The sequence below is a fragment of the Thalassophryne amazonica genome, chromosome 7 (assembly GCF_902500255.1).
Source record: "Thalassophryne amazonica chromosome 7, fThaAma1.1, whole genome shotgun sequence".
Lineage (NCBI taxonomy): Eukaryota > Metazoa > Chordata > Actinopteri > Batrachoidiformes > Batrachoididae > Thalassophryne > Thalassophryne amazonica.
Window position 1 is genome coordinate 52,339,918 of NC_047109.1, and position 20,374 is coordinate 52,360,291.

A 20,374-nucleotide genomic window follows, 5' to 3' on the forward strand; every position below is an offset into this window, starting at 1 on the left:
TTATTCAGTTGTTTAATTTTGTAGAAAAAAAAGCAGATCACAGACATGACACGAAACTAAAGTCATTTCAAATGGCAACTTTCTGGCTTTAAGAAACACTATAAGAAATCAAGAAAAAAAGATTGTGGCAGTCAGTAACGGTTACTTTTTTAGACCAAGCAGAGGAAAAAAATATGGAATCACTCAATTCTGAGGAAAAAATTATGGAATCACCCTGTAAATTTTCATCCCCAAAACTAACACCTGCATCATATCAGATCTGCTCATTAGTCTGCATCTAAAAAGGAGTGATCACACCTTGGAGAGCTGTTGCACCAAGTGGACTGACATGAATCATGGCTCCAACACGAGAGATGTCAATTGAAACAAAGGAGAGGATTATCAAACTCTTAAAAGAGAGTAAATCATCACGCAATGTTGCAAAAGATGTTGGTTGTTCACAGTCAGCTGTGTCTAAACTCTGGACCAAATACAAACATGGGAAGGTTGTTAAAGACAAACATACTGGTAGACCAAGGAAGACATCAAAGCGTCAAGACAGAAAACTTAAAGCAATATGTCTCAAAAATCGAAAAATGTACAACAAAACAAATGAGGAACGAATGGGAGGAAACGAGTCAACGTCTGTGACCGAACTGTAAGAAACCGCCTAAAGGAAATGGGATTTACATACAGAAAAGCTAAACGAAAGGCATCATTAACACCTAAACAGAAAAAACAAGGTTACAATGGGCTAAGGAAAAGCAATTGTGGACTGTGGATGACTGGATGAAAGTCATATTCAGTGATGAATCTCGAGTCTGCATTGGGCAAGGTGATGATGCTGGAACTTTTGTTTGGTGCCTTTCCAATGAGATTTATAAAGATGACTGCCTGAAGAGAACATGTAAATTTCCACAGTCATTGATGATATGGGGCTGCATGTCAGGTAAAGGCACTGGGGAGATGGCTGTCATTACATCATCAATAAATGCACAAGTTTATGTTGATATTTTGGACAATTGAAAGGATGTTTGGGGATGATATCATTTTTCAAGATAATGCATCTTGACATAGAGCAAAAACTGCAAAAACATTCCTTGCAAAAAGACACATAGGGTCAATGTCAATGAGCAGATCTGATTTGATGCAGGTGTTAATTTGGGCGATGAAAATTTACAGGGTGATTCCATAATTTTTTCCTCTGCTTGGTCTAAAAAAGTAACCGTTACTGACTGCCACAATATTTTTTTCTTGATTTCTTATAGTGTTTCTTAAAGCCAGAAAGTTGCCATTTGAAATGACTTTAGTTTTGTGTCATGTCTGTGATCTGCTTTTTTTCTACAAAATTAAACAACTGAATGAACATCCTCTGAGGCCGGTGATTCCATCATTTTTGCCAGGGGTTGTAGCTAAAGCACTCAATTTTGAACATCAGAAGAGATATTTAGAGAAAATACAGAGAATCAATGTGGATATCTACAATATTTCGCTGAAATTCACAAGTTTTTATCGATTTTGAGCAGAAATCAGACATGCAATATCCAGACATTATAAACTAATATAGGAACACTCCATCACCCTACACAGGAGAAGTCCTGAGGAGTTCGGCGCGTCGTGGTGCAGCCGCTTGGCGCAAAGAAACGCCGTGATAAAGCCTCACAGGACATGTTGGGCTTGTCCAGCTCAAGCTCAATTTCTCGGATATTCACACGACAGAAAAGCAACCGGAATCCATCTGAAATCCGTCCTGAGAGACCAACACCGACGTGGTTTTGTGCCGCGTCAAGAGCGGCACGGTGGCGCGTCCCTCGGCTTCCTTTTCCATGAAAAAAAAAAAAAAAAACTCCTGTAACGGTGGAATGTGCCGGAAAAAGTGCTGACGTCCACATCTTCTGCCTTTTTGTGAAAGTCAGACGAGGTCCCGGATCAACAAAGCTTTCACGTTGGAAATGATCTGGTTGGTTGTGCGGGGTGTCAGCCTGTCCATCGGCGCTGGGAGTGCGCCGCGCTCTCAGCAGTTGTGGGCTGTCCTTAAAGGGGCAGTAACACCCCGTAATCTGTTTAATCCCCATAAAATCGTCCCTGAAAGCCATATTAATTTTTCAAATGGTGTCCACCTGGAGGTCTCTTACAGTTTCTGGAAAAAAAAATTGATGCAGCAAAGATCCAAATCATTCAGACGTTTATTCGCAATAAAAAATAGGAGAGGGGTGGACCACATCTCACTCAAAGCCTGCTCACAGGCGAATGAAGCAACCAACAGGCATGAAAAAACTCACGCATGCGCACAAGGGTTCAAGCTTGGCTGACGCAATCACACGTGATTCAAATCCATATGGTTTTTGATAAATAATAAGGTCGGATACTTTTCTAACAGACCTCGTATATATATATTGATTGAACTGTCCTGCTCGAAATGGGGCAAAATGTAAAAGTGCGCTAGCTGCAACCAAGCAGTCAAACCTTGATGTGATCAACACAACTTAATGTATACGGGAAATCCCATTTTCCATAAATTTATTGAGAATGGAATAAATATGTGCATGGTGCAGGTGTTTTAAAGCTCTAATCAAACTACCATGTGTTTTGTAATCTTTCAATTTTCCTACTTTTTATTATTAGTTCTACAAATTTAAAACATTTTGTCCCACACGTCTGACAGAAATGAACTGTAGTATTGTTGCAGTTGTGCCATACATTATTTCACCAGTAGATGGCAGTTGACTGGAATGGTTAAACGAGTCTTCAGGGAAACGTCTGTCAGGCTGTCGGTATGAAATATTTGCACGGAATTCCATCTTCTTAGAAATACTACGAGTGTAGGCTGCCATCAGTTTTGCAAGTTTGTAATTAGAACTTTTTCACCTTTGCTTTGCTAGAGGACCATACCAATTAATGAAGAAAACTCATTAATTCCACAGCGTCAGCTGTCATACCAATGCAGAAAAAAACAACAAAAAAAAAACAGTTTGACCACATGGCATTTGTTCCATTCTGAAAATGTAATGTAATGTTGTATTCCTCAAACTGCTTTGAGAAATATGATTCATGAATTCAAACCAAAATGATCCCTGCAAGACAGTGGCCTCCTGTCCAGGGTCCTTACTTATCGCCCCGTGACAGCTGGAATAGACTCCAGCACCATCGTGACCCTTAATGAATGACTAACTATAAATGAATGAATGAATATCTATCTCACTGTAGCTGCACTTTGCATAGCTACGTGGTCTTTTACTGCCACCTTGTGGTCATGAGATAGAACTACACCAACCACCAGGACTTACAAACCTTTCCACACGTTTTTATTCACATACATGTTTAAAGTACATACAAATACTCACTTTTTTTGTGCATGAGATCAACAAAATCGCCTTTGTGGCAGATGTGGCAGAGTATGTAATAATAAAACATTCAGTGTAATACAATGCAATAAAATTGATGCTTATGATCATGATAATATTATTTCATTTTTATTTTCTGTGCGTTTCTACTAAAATTTCAGTAGGCAGTAATATGTTATTTTCTTTTTTCTCGTCTTTTTTCTCTCTTCTCGTGTTGGTGCAGGTTCTAGATGTTGGGTTTCACATACACATACAGGATTGATATGTGTCATGGTTTGTATTGATTACAGTCGCTTTTTAAAAAAAAAGTCAATGAGTCATAATAGTTTTGAATCCTCAGAGACCATCTCACTGAGAACCATTAGGGGACCCAGGAAGCCCAGAACTACTCCAATCAGAATGGAGCCTCCAGCCATCAGCAGCCTCTTACCACCTGCACCGCCTCCTTTTTTTGACTCAGCTTCAGCTGCTTTTTGCTGAAGCTCATCCACCAGTTTCTCCAGTTGTTCTACCTTCGCCTCCTTTTCCAACAGATCAGTTTCCATCTCATCTGTCAACTCCTGGATCCGTTTATTCGCAGCTCTCCGAGCTTCCATGATCGCCTCCTGTCTCTCCTCCATGGCTGCTCTTGTCTGTTCTTCCCTTCTCTGGACCACCATTAGTTGGTCCTTCAAGACGTAGAAGTGCTCGTTCACAGCCTTCCCAGCTTTTTCAGCCTGAAGCTCACACATCATTATGCTGCTTTGAAACTCCATCCATGTATATTTTCTGCTGTAGCCTGAAAAATTCAACGAGTTCTTTGAAACTGTGACCAATTCTCTGTTTGTGTGTCTGCTCTCCAGGGAAGGAAGACGCCAACTGACGTTATCTGCGCTGCTGTGCAGCCTTTATATCATGTTGGGCGTTCTTTATGACGTCACAGCATCAAGAGTCATAAAGCGCCCTCAAAGGGCTTGTCAAATTAATTTGTAATGAAGCAATGAAAGGACAATTTTCAAAAACTTTATTAAAAAGTATATAAATTTACAAAACAGCAACGCCCCCCCCCCCCCCACTCCCAATCTATCGATTCCCACGTCACGTCGGAGGGTGGCGGTAATGTACCAAACATGGAAATTGAGACCTGGAATGGACGTCACGTGACTAGCAGCGTGTTGCACGGCGGCCATTACTAAGGGTGGAGAGAGCACCTTGAGCCAGTTAAGGCACCTGTTAAACAGAAGAGAAATGAGGAGAAAAAAGTGCTTCACCATCAACTGCACCAACTACAAAAACAAATTCTCCAATACTAAAATGAACTGTACAAGAGCCTTAATGTAATTATGTAAAACAAATGTCTATTTTAAAGTTGTTATGTCACAATTTAATATCGATATACTGAGACTATAACTCAACACCATAAGTTCTTTTCATTAAGTTGTGTTCACATGCATACAAATACGGAAACAAAAAATGTTTAAATACATACATACATACATATATATATATATATATATATATATATATATAAAACGTCATACATTCTGAATGGCTTTATATCTACTTGTAATAAAATGTTAGTAAAAATCATATATATGTTGTTGTCATTAAAAGACTAGCAATAATATTACAGTGGAAAAAGCAGCAAGGTAAATGAGCACAATGGCAAGGCATACTTCAGATTTATATTTTAATACATAAGGATTTTTTTATCCAGGCTTGTATGGGTTCATTAGAGCTTTTAATCAGCTTGAATATGGGCATGTTTCTCCTACTATGGTGTTGGGCCAATATATCACATACCAGGTATCATGGATCAGTTTGGATATGTCAGAATACTTGAAGACGTCATGTTGCTTTATGCTGAAGAGGACATGCCCTTGAAATGGGTGTTTCAACAAGACAGTCACCCCAAGCACACCAGTAAATGAGCAGAATCTTGGTTCCAAACCAACAAAATTGATGCCTCGCAGATGTGAAGAAATCATGAAAAACTGTGGTTATACAACTAAATACTAGTTTAGTGGTTAAATAAAGGTTTGATGATGAAGGATTACGTCAAAACTACTTCATGGATTCTCACCAAATTTCCACCACATATAGATATTAGGGCATGGAAGACTCCACTGAATTTTGGAGGCGATCCAGATCCAGATTGGTGGATGTCAGAAAGGTCTGATTGTGCTTGTTAGCAATTGCCCTAGGAGACAGTTGTCTAGGGGGTAGTTATCTGGGGGGCAGTTGTCTGGGGAGCACTTGTCCTAGAATCAAAAATCAAAAAATTAACAAAATCTGCGAAGAAGCACTGACGATATTCACATCATGTTTAAATGCAGTGAGTCCTTGCAGAGATAGGACGTGGCAGATGGTTGAAATGTTTGCACCTGAAACAGATTGAAGCAGTCTTCAGTCACTGAGCAGGAAACAGCTGGCACCGACTCCCACTAAAAATTACAGTTGCAAATATCTTTCACAGTGCAGATGATCACACTTTCCAGGAAAATAAATGTTTCTCATACAGAGTGCTGTCTTGTTCTATCTCTAAGGTGCATTGAAATTATATATTTTGAAATTTAACTTTACATGAATAAAACTGAGGTGTACTGAACCCACTGACAAGCGTTTTTAACATCCTTCCTCCCAGTTGTTCTAGTTCCTGGGAGACAGCACCCAGTCATGTAGTCTTTGTTACTGTACATACTGTCGTCAATCCCAAACGTCATGGTCCTTTAAAGTGGAGGGAGAGAGAGAGAGAGAGAGAGAGAGAGAAGTTGAAGAGGACCCCTCTGTGGTTGGTTTCTGTGAGTTATTCACTGACTGCAGATCAGCTGATGAGGTAAGAGCTCTGCTGCTCTCACATCATTCTTCACAACATGATGTTTGCTCCATTCTGACTCCCAACTTTTCTTTTACAATTCTCTTCACATGTTACTCCTCCCTTGAACATTACATGCTTACAAAAGAAAGTCAACAAGGAGAAAATTGTGGAGAGCTGTGTTACAGAAATTAATTTTGTATGTGGACTTTACTGCTTGTCGGATCATCAGATATTTCATTAGAGTATATCCATAATGCTGACACAGCTGAGAATGATATGCAGAAAATAATAACTATGTATTCTGAGTGTTTGTGTATTTATTTAGTGAGAGATGTGGTTAGGATACAGGTTTTTTTATTTCATTCTTTTTTCAATTTAAGAATTACAAATGTTTTTGGATCTTTGCTGTCGAGACAAATTATTACGTGTTCAAGTTCATCATATTTTTTCATTTACAGTCAGGTCAATGAACAGACAATTTTTTGGTAATTTTGGCTCTGTGCACCACCACAACTGAAATCTATATATTTTTTGTTATTTTTAGTGCAAATCATCACTTTTACAGCAAACCATCACTTTTATTTGTTTATTTTGGGGGACAAGTCAGAGGATGAATACATGAACATTTCCAAGTCACTAAATATGTCTTAGATGACATTCACTTCAATCATTAAGAAATACAAGCAGTGTGACACTGTGGTAAAACTGTCTGGAGGAGGCATTTCTCAAAACTGAGTGACTGTGCAAGAAGTGAGGGAAGCCATCAAGACACAGTGATAACGCTGATGGAGTTCTGGGCTTCTGTGGCTCTGATTGGAGAAACTGTGCGATTTTATCTATTGCGCCACCAGCTTTGTGAAGGAGTGGCATAAAAAAGCATTTTCACACGAGCACCGCACTTGTAAAGCGCAAACCTCCACCAATGCTAGTTTCCAATTCCACAAATTTTTACCTTGGAAAAAAGTTTCAAGGCCAAAGTCCTGTTAGAAGTGGCTTTTCACAAGCTACAATATATGTGATCAAATATCAGGAGTATGTATTTAGTTCATGCACTTGAATTCAAGTTTTTTGGTGCTGTTGGCAGATTTTTTTTTCCCAACTTTTTGAGTTTCTGAATTCTTTTTCAGATAATTTTCACAGAACATTGGTTATCTCTGCTATGCACAATTAGTCATTGCTTTTTGGCACTTGACTTCTGATTGATAACTGGAAGATAGACAGACATAAAATTGGACCTCCATACAATTTTGGTGGTGTAGGTAAATCTGTTACAGAAAAATGAGTGATTGAGGCACTTTTGATTGAGATACAATGCAAAATGGACACCAAATGGGCTTTTCAATATTAAATTCAAATGTCCACAAAATGCACAATCCGCATCAGATCCAGATCAAACTTTGTCAGGTGATAATGACTGCCAGTCTGCACCTCATGTTCAAATATGTGAGTGATTGGGGCATGTTTGATTAAGATATAAAGTAAAAAGTTCTATATTATAATAGCCAAGTGGCCTATATTAGCTAACAACCCTGAACAATGGACGTTATGCTGCAATGCACCATGGGAGTTCAGGATTTTGAAGTTTTAAATGTTATGTTGTTATGTTGTGGTTCATGCTAGTTTAACAGTGTTGTTAATGTTATTGATTTATTGTGTTTTTGTAGTTCAACTGGTTTAGTCAGTTTAGTTAAATGTCATGTTGCCGTTACCATGAGTCAAAACTGTACTGCATTTGATGTCTTCCACCACAACTGTTTGGGTGTGCGTGCGTGCGTATGTATGTATGTATGCATGCATGCATTTCAAAGATGGACAAACTGAGGAGAGCTTGGTATGCTTATATATTCTTGGTCAAAGGTGAACACAACCAAAATGGAACGTTGATAGGAGTACGTAATATTTCTAGAGAAGCTACAGATATTAGCTAACACTGAACAATGGATGTTGATATTTACATTCTGGACTCACACACCAATCCAGCAGGGGTCATTAAATCATCTACATATTAAAAGCGTGCATGTGTGATTTTCTTCAGTAAATTCAATGTAAGTACAGAATATACAACCCAAATTCCAATGAAGTTGGGATGTTGTGTAAAATGTAAATAAAAATAGAATTCAATGATTTGCAAATCCTCTTCAACCTATAGTCAATTGAATACACCACAAAGACAAGATATTTAATGTTCAAAATGATAAACTTTATTGTTTTTTGCAAATACGAGTATTTGCTCATTTTGAAATGGATGCCTGCAACACGTTTCAAAAAAGCTGGGACAGTGGTATGTTTACCACTGTGTTATATCACCTTTCCTCCTAACAACACTCAATAATAAAAAAAAGAAGAATAGAAAAAGGTGTTTTGGACTGGGGGGGGGGTTCTACCTGAACTCCTGTGTCCTCTGCGCCTGGGGCCTACTCTGTGTTCCAGGAGTCAGTGCTGGAGCAGAGTTCTGCTGCGCCAAGTCCTGGAGAAGCAGGACGGAGACGAGCATGGTCCAATCCACTGGGCAGATCTATATGCACAAATCGGTGAATCCACCTGCTATCGTTCGTCCAGACCAGAACAATAAAGTCCACTTCATCAGACTGATCACGCTCTGGTTCAGACTCTGATGACACGCTCTGCACTTTGATCGCCTTCATACGCTTCAGAAAAAGAGAGAGACATCATGCGCTGTTCCAAGATTCCTCATTATTTTGATGCACGAAATAAATAAAACAACTGCACGGCAAATATCACACAACTTTAAAAACTGATCACCGACTGCTTTTCACTGCACACAAAACCACAATTTTCTTCTCTCAGCATCCAAATTACGTGCATTGGGGATCATTGTTTATTAGGTAATATAATTTACACCAGTGATAAAGAAAAATTTGTGTATTTTTTTTTTACGTTTGCTGTCGCAGATGGAGAGAGAGACGGAAGAAAAGTACCTTTCACAAAACGCACACACACACGAGCACACCCACATGGGGTCTGTGGGTTGTCATCAAATCCATGTGGAGTTGGTGATTGTGACTGGTTAGCTCCTGAGTTTTTCAGTAATGGTAACACCCCTTTCTCCTGCTGAAGATGAGGGAGTCTTTTTTCTTTCCACTAACCCTAACCCACTCCTGCAGCTGAATGAGGAAATGAGTAATTTTTGCTGGTGTCTGACAAATGCACAGCAAATATGAGAATATTATCCTTCAAAATTGCATAAATTACACTATGTAACACAATTTTTGTTCCTGACTTCTGTTATATTTCAACTGCTTATGTCTAAAGTCTATGGAAAAATGACTACATTCAGAACAAACTTTGATTTTATTTTATTTTTTTTTACATTCTAGAAAGTTCTAAAGTTTCTTAAAATTTCTAGATAATTCTGGAAACTTCTAAAAAATTCTCCACAGTTCTAGCAGTTAAAGAATATTCTAGAAGACTACTCAGTCGTAGTGAAGGCGAATCGAGAATATTCTTGAAAACAGACAAATTTCAAAATATCATTGTCCTGATCACAGAAGCAAAGTTTCTGTGGAATAACAGCTATTTTCTATTTATTTAAGGCATAACAGGTTAGGAAAACACTGTGTAGGAACAAAACAAAAATAAAAATTTGTTACATAGTGTTATTTATCATAATTCAAGCTGTATTTGGCCTATTAACAAAATTTTAAAAGTGGTGTGCAGGCTGAATTCCTCACGTTCAACACACATTCAAACAGACACTCAGAGTGGAGCGGATTATGTGCTACGTCCACTTAATTAGATCATGTGACTTTTGGCGCGGAGGCACGTCAATAGACCAAAGGGTTAATTTTAAACAGCCACAAAATCTGTAATCTGGATCAGATCTGGGTCAAACTTTGTCTGTCTATAAAGGATACCATCCTATGTAATGCTCCCAAATATGAAAGAAAGTCGACGTTTTCTGACAAAGTTATGAATTTTTGAAAATTCATTCAGTGTTAAAGGATAGGGATTTTTCCAATTTTCCATTATTTTTCCTGACTTTGGTCATTGAACTATGACCTTGAAAATCAATTCTTGCCTCTGTAAAAAATTTTTTTCATGATGATATACAGGAAGACATGCACTCATAATTTATTATAATCTGTCTTTGGTACACACTAGGTGGCGCTGTTACTGCTGCAAATGTCTTTTACTGCCACCTGGTGTTGTGATAGAGATACATTTTTATTGACAACTTCATAACATAGAACAAATTAAAAGTTACATCAATTTTCATTACACTACAGAGTCAGTCATTTCATAATTATTAGGACTTTAAAAAAGATGAAGTTTAACCTTCTTAAATAAGGGCTCAGTGTGTCTGTAGCTGCTACTTCAAAATGCTTTGAAAGCTTTCTTTTGGAAACTAATACGGGTCAGTGACCGGAAAATCACTAAGGACCTTTGGGCAAGGTCCTTAATCCCCAAGTTGCTCCCGGTGTGTAGTGAATACCTTGTATGGCAGCATCGGGGCATCGGGGTCAGTGTGAGGCATTATTGTAAAGCGCTTTGAGCATCTAATGCAAATGGAAAAGTGCTATATAAATGCAGTCCATTCATATATATATATATATATATATATATATATATATATATATATATATATATATATATACTATTATAAAATTAATACTTTAAAATCACAATGCAGGGGCGCTGCCAGAAATTTTGGGGCCCCATGAAAAGAAGTCTTACTGGGACCCCCCCCCCCCCAATATTATTTTGTCAGTATTATAATTGTATTAGGTGTAATTGGGACTTTTCTGGGCCCCTGTCAAGCATTGTCCCCAACATTATACATGTTCAACATTATTATTGAGCTGCTGTGTGTATGTGAAATGGATACAAAAAAAAATCTAAAGGCAATGTAACTGCATCCACCCTGTTTTAAAGTATTTACTTTTTTCATGACTTTCAAATAATCTTAATATGTATTTTCAAATATATCAAATAAATATATCTGTTTTTCAGTCCAGCCTTAACTGAGGATGTGGGTATAGACATGGATGGATGGATGTTGTCCAGTGCGCCTTTCTTGCCAACTGATTCAAATACAAAGTTTGTGAACAGCCATAAAATGTCTGAAATACATGTTTGACCCAGATCTGACAATGACACACATATATAATGAAAAGTCCAATCATACTGTGACAGCTGCAATGCAGCTTGTCCCAACTAGGACAAATTTGAGATTATTGGCTCCTTTGGGAATTAATTCCCTATGAAGACATGGAGATCATCCCATAAATGAGGGCAATAATTCATTATTGAAGATCCCAATGTGGCACTTTGGACTTAGAGACACACACATTAATTTATTTTCTATACCCGTTTACTCCAGTCAAAGTTCATGGGGGGCTGGAGCCTATCCCAGTAGCCATAGGGTGAGAGGTAGAGTACACCCTGGACAGGACACCAGTCTCCCGCAGGGCCACATATAGGCAGACAACCACAGTCTCACTCACACCCATGGTCAATTTGAAGTCACAAATTCACTTACATAACCTGCATGTCTTTGGAATTGGGAGGAAGCCGGAGCACCTGGGGGGAACCCTCATAAACACGCAAACGCCACACAGAAAGACGCAGGCAGGAAGCGACCCCACAGAGTCAGGATGAAAAGGATGATGAACAAATATATTAGAGAATGAAATAAATATAAAGATACCTAAAACAATCATTTATAGAGAAGTACTGGCATGTTGCCCGTGGGGATCCACAGGCTCTACATTGGCTAGTGTTTATAAAATAGGTAAATGACATTTTTCAAGGGTGGTAATAAATTAAGCAAAGCTTGTATAATGAGTTGGAATGGAATGTGAGTCCAGACTGTTTTTAGAACCTTAGACTTTAAAAATTTTTAGAAGAGGAACTCTTTTATTTTCTGATAATGGTGTAATTTTTAATGTTCATTTACTGTCTTAATGTGAGGCAGGGGTGGTGGCCAAGTGGTTAATGTGCTTGGTTTCAGTGCAGAAGGTTCCGGGTTCAAATCCCACCCCTGCCACATTTCTCCATGTAATGTGGAGTTGCGTCAGGAAGGGCATCCGGCGTAAAACCTGTGCCAATTCAACATGCAGATCCACCTTGGATTTGCTGTGGTGACCCCGAGTGCAAACAAGGGAGCAGCCGAAGGGACTTACTTTTTTTACTGTCTTAATGTATTGATAAATTGTTTAGATTCTTGTTATCATATACACACTATTATTATTGTCATCATTACTATTGTTTTATTATTACTTCTGTTATGACATTTGATTTTTAAATGGACCACATTGGAAATGTTTTCACTTTCTTGTGTCATCCATGTATTTTTAAACATATTTACAATTATATTACGTACTTACATTGAACTTAGTAAATAAAATCACACACATGCACTCATGCTTATGATTTGCCACCCCTTGCTGGAATGGTGTGTTAGTCCAGAATGTAATTAGTAATTTTAGCTAATATCAGTAGGTTCTCCAAAAATATTAGTCCTATCAATGTTCTGTTTTGGCCCTGTTCATCCTTGACCCAAAATATATCAGCATACCAAACAGTAAATGTCGGCTGTCCCCAGTTGCACGCATGCAGAGCTTTTTGTTTTTCTGCATTCTGCTGCAAGCAGGCAGTTTTAATTTTACACACACACATGGTGGCGGAAGACATCAAAAGCAATACTATTTTCAGTCAAGGTAACGACAACATGACACTTAAACTGACTAAATAAACCAATTGAACTACAAAAACACAATAAATCACTAACACTAACAGCATTGTTAAACTAACATGAACCACAATAACAATGTTTAAAACCCCAAATACTCCCATGGTGCAATGTAGCACAATGTCCATTGTTTACAGATTAGCTAAAATTTGCAATTTCTCAAAAATATTAGCCCTATCAACTTTCCGTTTTCACAGCGTTCATCCTTGACCCAAAATACAAAAGCATACCAAACGGCAAATGTCAGCTCTCCCTGGTTTCATGCAGAAAGTCAATGGGTCATAAATAACCCCACTCGGTCATACTAGTCAATAAAATAGCTTGGTCACTGGAGGGTTAAAGTAGCAGGGACTTAGGTGCTGATAAATGAGATAACACCTTGTTTAAAGTATGTGCTTTTCGTGCAGCTCTTTCTACACCTCTGCTGGTTTGCGCGTTGTCCCCACATTCAGATGCTTAAGACTGTAATTATGGTGTTACTACAACTGAAACTAGAAGATGAAGACAGCGTGCATGCCTCTGTTGGGGTTGTAATTACCACAATCATCTGATAAAGGAAAACATTAAAACATGGTTGCATGCTGCATATTCTCATTGCCGCAGAATGGGTGTAGATCTTCATAATGTCATAAGGCTAGTTCTTTATGTGAAGAAAGCGATAAAACATTTGGAATCAGTTGTGGATCTGCATCAACATTTATTTTTTAATCTCCTGTGACCCAAAGATCATTTATCAGTACAACTGCACTAAGATGGAGCTGTGTAACAAGATAAAATAAACTTTATACTGTGCCCAATTTCTTCAGTCACAGCCATAGAACTTTGTAACTCCTTCACAGTTGTCTGGTTGTTTTGGTGCCTTCCTTCACATGTCTACTTTTTTGATAGCTGCCTACTCCAGTCATATTTACCATACAGTACCATACTGTTTAAATTTTTTAATGATTGTTGCAATGAAGTCCAAGACATATTCAGTGACTTAGAAATGTTATGTATCCTTCCTTCGACTCATCAAAAGAAAACTGGTTGGAAAAGTCATGGTCTGTTTGAACAGTACCCCTTATATTTAGTTTGTTCAATAACTTATGACCTATAAAAATGAAGGAACTGTGTATAGAAATGGATGTAATTGCTAAATGGTTAAAGTGATAGTTTTGTGAAATCCTTGAATTAAAGCTGAAAGGCTGCTCTTCACAGTGGCGGCGCCAGGAAATTTTTGTTGGGGGGGCTGAGGTGGGGCTGGGGTAAAAGTTGGAGGGGCTCCACAAAATGTTGTTGAAATGAACAATATGTCCACAATTTCTCGGATAGTCACACCATGTAGTACACCATGACTACTTCATTTCAATTTCATTGTGGTAGTCAAAATTACAAATCTCATGTAATTGTAAATACTTGTGGATCTGAATGAGTGGTTTTGAAGTCACATGCAGCTTGAAAGGAGCATGTGTGTTAGTTTCTTTCATTTCCACAGCTTTCGTCTGGTGGCCACTCAGGCCATCGGTGCTTGTGGTTATTTATAGTGATAATATCTCAGAATGTGTTTGATTTACTCTGTCTCCAGATTAAACTGTGAAACAATTGTAGAGAAGCTTGAATCTGACTTCTGTCTTGACTCTTGTAGAGAAGAATAACTTCTTCTCTACAAGAGTCAAGACAGAAGTCAGACTACCAGAGCAAGAATTTTAGCTGAGAAAGCTTCTGCGATTAGAAGCAAAACTTCCTCGCGTCAAGCAACCCAGTCCAGCCGAAGATTCAAGCTTCTCTACTATGGAAACCACCTAGACAACTGAGAGCCTTCACAGAAACGTGTGAAACAATTGAAACAAATTATGCTTTTGCAGGGCCTGAGCTTCATTCAGTCACTACACAGTAGTAAAGAGCGCTACAAACACTTATTTAAGATACGCAGACTATGTGCCTGTGCTAAATCCATAAGTAAGTATCCTTCTTATGCCACGTTGCATTTACCTCAGACATCATAAATTGGGACTTGTAATGATGTCACACTCAAGGTAAACATGTTCCAGTTTTCATGCAACACTACAAGTTGGAAAATATGCTCAATACTTCCAGGATTTTGGAGTATAGCACACTACAAGAATATTTGGTCCACCATAGAGACCTCATCAAAGAGGATAGATGGCAAAGAAGTTTTATTAGTGTTTTAATTTACATTTTGTAGTGATGTATAGCATGTCATTGTTGTTAACAAGATCAACTGAGTTAGCAGTAGCAGTTGTCAACACATTACATGGTGTGTCATGCATAAGGTCACTGTGGCAACATTTTAGGACAGTACTGTATGTATGATTTATTAAATTTGACACAAAAAACATCACATCATCAGCCATCCAACAGCCATCTTGGATTGTGAACTCGGTATTTGGTTGGTGATGGGAATAACTGAAATTAAAACCTCAGAATACAACTGGAATACACCATTATTGATTATATTATATTCTGGACCTTTACATATAGTAAAAAACTGAAAAGCAATTTTTTTCTTTTCATTGTGACATCTGATGAGCTTAAGCACAAGGACTGGGGCAGTCCTTTATTAATACAACCCCTGGCAAAAATTATGGAATCACCAGCCTCGGAGGATGTTCATTCAGTTGTTTAATTTTGTAGAAAAAAAGCAGATCACAGACATGACACAAAACTAAAGTCATTTCAAATGGCAACTTTCTGGCTTTAAGAAACACTATAAGAAATCAGGAAAAAAAATTGTGGCAGTCAGTAACGGTTACTTTTTTAGACCAAGCAAAGGAAAAAAATATGGAATCACTCAATTCTGAGGAAAAAATTATGGAATCATGAAAAACAAAAGAGCGCTCCAACACATCACTAGTATTTTGTTGCACCACCTCTGGCTTTTATAACAGCTTGCAGTCTCCGAGGCATGGACTTAATGAGTGACAAACAGTACTCTTCATCAATCTGGCTCCAACTTTCTCTGATTGCTGTTGCCAGATCAGCTTTGCAGGTTGGAGCCTTGTCACGGACCATTTTCTTCAACTTCCACCAAAGATTTTCAATTGGATTAAGATCTGGACTATTTGCAGGCCATGACATTGACCCTATGTGTCTTTTTGCAAGGAATGTTTTCAGTTTTTTGCTCTATGGCAAGATGCATTATCATCTTGAAAAATGATTTCATCATCCCCAAACATCCTTTCAATTGATGGGATAAGAAAAGTGTCCAAAATATCAATGTAAACTTGTGCATTTATTGATGATGTAATGACAGCCATCTCCCCAGTGCCTTTACCTGACATGCACACCCATATCATCAATGACTGTGGAAATTTACATGTTCTCTTCAGGCAGTCACCTTTATAAATCTCATTGGAACGGCACCAAACAAAAGTTCCAGCATCATCACCTTGCCCAATGCAGATTCAAGATTCATCACTGAATATGACTTTCATCCAGTCATCCACAGTCCACGATTGCTTTTCCTTAACCCATTGTAACCTTGTTTTTTCTGTTTAGGTGTTAATGATGGCTTTCGTTTAGCTTTTCTGTATGTAAATCCCATTTCCTTTAGGCGGTTTCTTACAGTTCGGTCACAGACGTTGACTCCAGTTTCCTCCCATTCGTTCCTCATTTGTTTTGTTGTGCATTTCTGATTTTTGAGACATATTGCTTTAAGTTTTCTGTCTTGACGCTTTGATGTCTTCCTTGGTCTACCAGTATGTTTGCCTTTAACAACCTTCCCATGTTGTTTGTATTTGGTCCAGAGTTTAGACACAGCTGACTGTGAACAACCAACATCTTTTGCAACATTGCATGATGATTTACCCTCTTTTAAGAGTTTGATAATCCTCTCCTTTGTTTCAATTGACATCTCTCGTGTTGGAGCCATGATTCATTTCAGTCCACTTGGTGCAACAACTCTCCAAGGTGTGATCACTCCTTTTTAGATGCAGACTAACGGTGCAGGTGTTAGGTTTGGGGATGAAAATTTACAGGGTGATTCCATAATTTATTCCTCAGAATTGAGTGATTCCATATTTTTTTCCCTCTGCTTGGTCTAAAAAAGTAACCATTACTGACTGCCACAATTTTTTTCCCTGATTTCTTATAGTGTTTCTTAAAGCCAGAAAGTTGCCATTTGAAATGACTTTAGTTTTGTGTCATGTCTGTGATCTGCTTTTTTCTACAAAATTAAACAACTGAATGAACATCCTCCGAGGTCGGTGATTTCATAATTTTTGCCAGGGGTTGTATTACTTTGCTAATGTTAGGCAAGGCCAATGTGATTGTCTGCTTTATCTAGCTCATGTTAGCTATTTAAACTGTACATTAAGGCAAAAGTTAGAAACTAGCTAAAGTTAGCATTCATTAATGCACATTATATAATATCTGTGTGGATCCTTGTCATTTGATTGGTGGCTTGTATGTCACGTGAAATGGATTATTCGTACCATTTGCCATTGTGTTTCATTGACTGTGCAATAGTTGTTTTTAGCGTGGAATTTTCATGCTATATGAAATTTGCTATTGCACGCCTGGGCGGCGTTTAGCTAAACATGGCAGAGTTTGTTTTGCTGGTGGACAATGATTTGAAGGAACTAATTGACTGTGCTAATTCTTCTAACAGAAAAAAAAAAATCCACCACACCATAAGCCGTCTGGAGGCATGAAGAGCTGTTAGGATGAAAAGCTGGACAAATTTCTGACATGATTTTTCCCTGGACTGAGGAAAGCAGACGGCAATCTGTACACAAAGTCAGTGGATGTCATCACGGGCTACTGAGAACAATTTTAGACTCCTATTTAAAGTTTGTATTGGACCGTTAAGCACCAGTGACGAACACCAAAATGTAAGTCCCTTTTCTGTTGTTTATAAATTAATAAAATATCTAATGACAAGGATCTTTTTTTTTGCCATTATATAAAACAAATAATGTTTCTCCATTCTTTCAATGGAACGAATATTTAATTCGGTGAAAGCTGGAACATACTGAAGGAAAGAAAGTAAAGTGTATTAAATAAGCTAAGTAACTACATACATGAACGTACAACAGTATTCTTTGGCTGGACAATAACCTGAAACATAGACTGAAATGAGCCATTGTAATGATGGAAGTGAACCTAAAATTAAGAAATGGTATGGTCCACTTTGGAGTGTCTGAAACCATACTACAAGATACCTCCGGGCATGACTATGAGACCTATACTTTAATATTTGCAATTTGAGGTAAGAAGGATATATTGGTGTTTTTTTCCTCTTTTGCAGGGTTCCAAGTCTAATTTTGTAATGAGGACCATGGTCTTTCTCCTGGTTTTGACAAAATACTTGCCAAAAGTTTTTGATACATTTTTTTTCTACACTGAGGCATCAAGATGTCACTGTTGATTAAAATTAGCAGATAGCATTTCCTCAATAGCTGTTCATTTATTTGCAAACTGGAGCCATCCACACTTTCTGCATTGAAATGCACAATGGATTCTTTTTCATTATGTTCTGTCATTAAACACAATATCAGCATTCCTGTCTGTCACCCCCAACCCCTCACTGTTTATAACACTGAAGGTCCATGTCTGCCTGTGTAGATGTGTCAGTGATGCTGAGTAGAGCAACAATAAATGTTGTCAGCTGCTGAAACTTTATCAGTTGTCATAACTGATCAGTAAATGATTAAGTGAGGTATCTTTAAAAGCAACGCAGGTGTGAAAGTACAGCTGGCCTTGCAAGTGTACCCATAATTCTTAGTTGCTGTCTTGTTCTAACCATGATTGAACACCAACAGTCGAGCCACTTAACAACATGGAGAGAAAGGTCAAACAAAAGCAAGACAGAGATAAACGAGCAAGGGCAGAGAAAAGGGGATTGTTGTGATTAAAAGACAATTATCTGTGCACATCGACTTCCCAGTGTTGTGCGGTGTCAGGCTCGAGCTGAGCCCTTCTCTCCCAGAAGGCCTTGGGAGACAATGGCTACTGTGTCAGGCAGAAGGGAGGGGGCGTGATGCCAAGACTCAATGACAAAGTCACAGCACCATACAACTGTAAGAGCACTCCCAAAGCACAAAACAAAACAGGTTTTAGCTGAACGACAAGAAAACAGGACGCTCATTAGAGTGCGTGGCTTCACCTAAGCACCAAGTGCCCAACGGTACAATAGTAAACTATAAGGACGTGCTGCAGTAATAATGACTGACCATTATTACTGCAGCAGCTGACAAACTCTCAATTCTTTAATTTGCACCTGCTCTTTGTGATGAACAAAGAAGAGAAAAAAGGAAATCATCTGATGCACATCTGGATCACCACCAAAAATGTTTTGTATTTTTTTTAATTTTCTGCTTTTATCCATTTAATTTTCTTTGTGGGCTGGGTTTCCTTTGATCCTTTGCATTGCATTCTGTAAAACATCTATACCCACACACTGACTGGTTGACATTCACAAATGTGATTCAACAAAGATTGGCAGTCAGCAGAGGGATACACCACATGCTGTCTCCAAACTGTGCCAGTATGTCCGTGTTGTTGTTTCATGTGCAGTAAATCAACATTCAAGTACCTCACATGAGTGCATAAAACCTAGATGTCTAATTGTTCTGTTACATCGGTTGGTGGACTGTGACGGTAATTATGGCGTTATTACTTTTTCTGAATACATCAGAATATGTCAAAAACAAAATTAAATTTCAGTGAAATTTGTTGTAGAGTTATATCTTCAGTCAAAGAACAGAGCCAGATGCAGATCCAAGATCACTTTTAAATCAGATTTTTATAATGTTTCGATTGCCATTTTATTTGTAGTTTAGCAAAAAGTGTTTCCACCTGTGTGTCAACTCAGTTAAGGCCACATAAACATATGCAGTGACAGTTGAGATGTAGCAGAGGTCTGCATGCAGAGGTCTGAGTGCCATCCTCGTATTGTTCTCAGTCCTGTGCAGCTGTCCACCTGTCCGGCTGCAGATTAGTCTGACTAAACCAAGACAAGACCAAAGTACATCCGCTGGAAGAAATACATTTCCAATATATCCTTCCGCATGTTTCTTTTTAGTACATCACCTTTAACCTTGTGTTACAATCACAGTGCAAACTCAAGATCATAATTGTTTAACTAAAACATGATGGAAAGGTTCTGTGTTAGTCAAGGATAAAATACATCAGTTCTGGATACAATTGCTCAAATGTCAAGGCCACATGATGGTATCACTGAATCTCAGAAAACTGCATGGCTCGGTGTCAAACAGGTAAAGTCCCAGTCACACATGGATAAGACTGTTGGCCATTTGTGAGATTCACCAACGCCACAGCCCCTTCAACAATTTGGTCGCTGATGTTTTGGCAAAAAATAAAGTTCATGCAAATGCACTGTGGCACAACATGTACACAATGGTGGTGATTGTGTTGTGGGTCACTCGTGTATGTGGCATGAACTTATAAGACTGTCTTCTTTTTTTCAAAGAATCACAATTGTGGTAGGATTGTTGCAGGACTGATGTGCACATGTTTTGCATCTGCTGTTAAAACAATTTTTACCTCCAAAATCATTGTGACAGTCACTGACATTTGCAC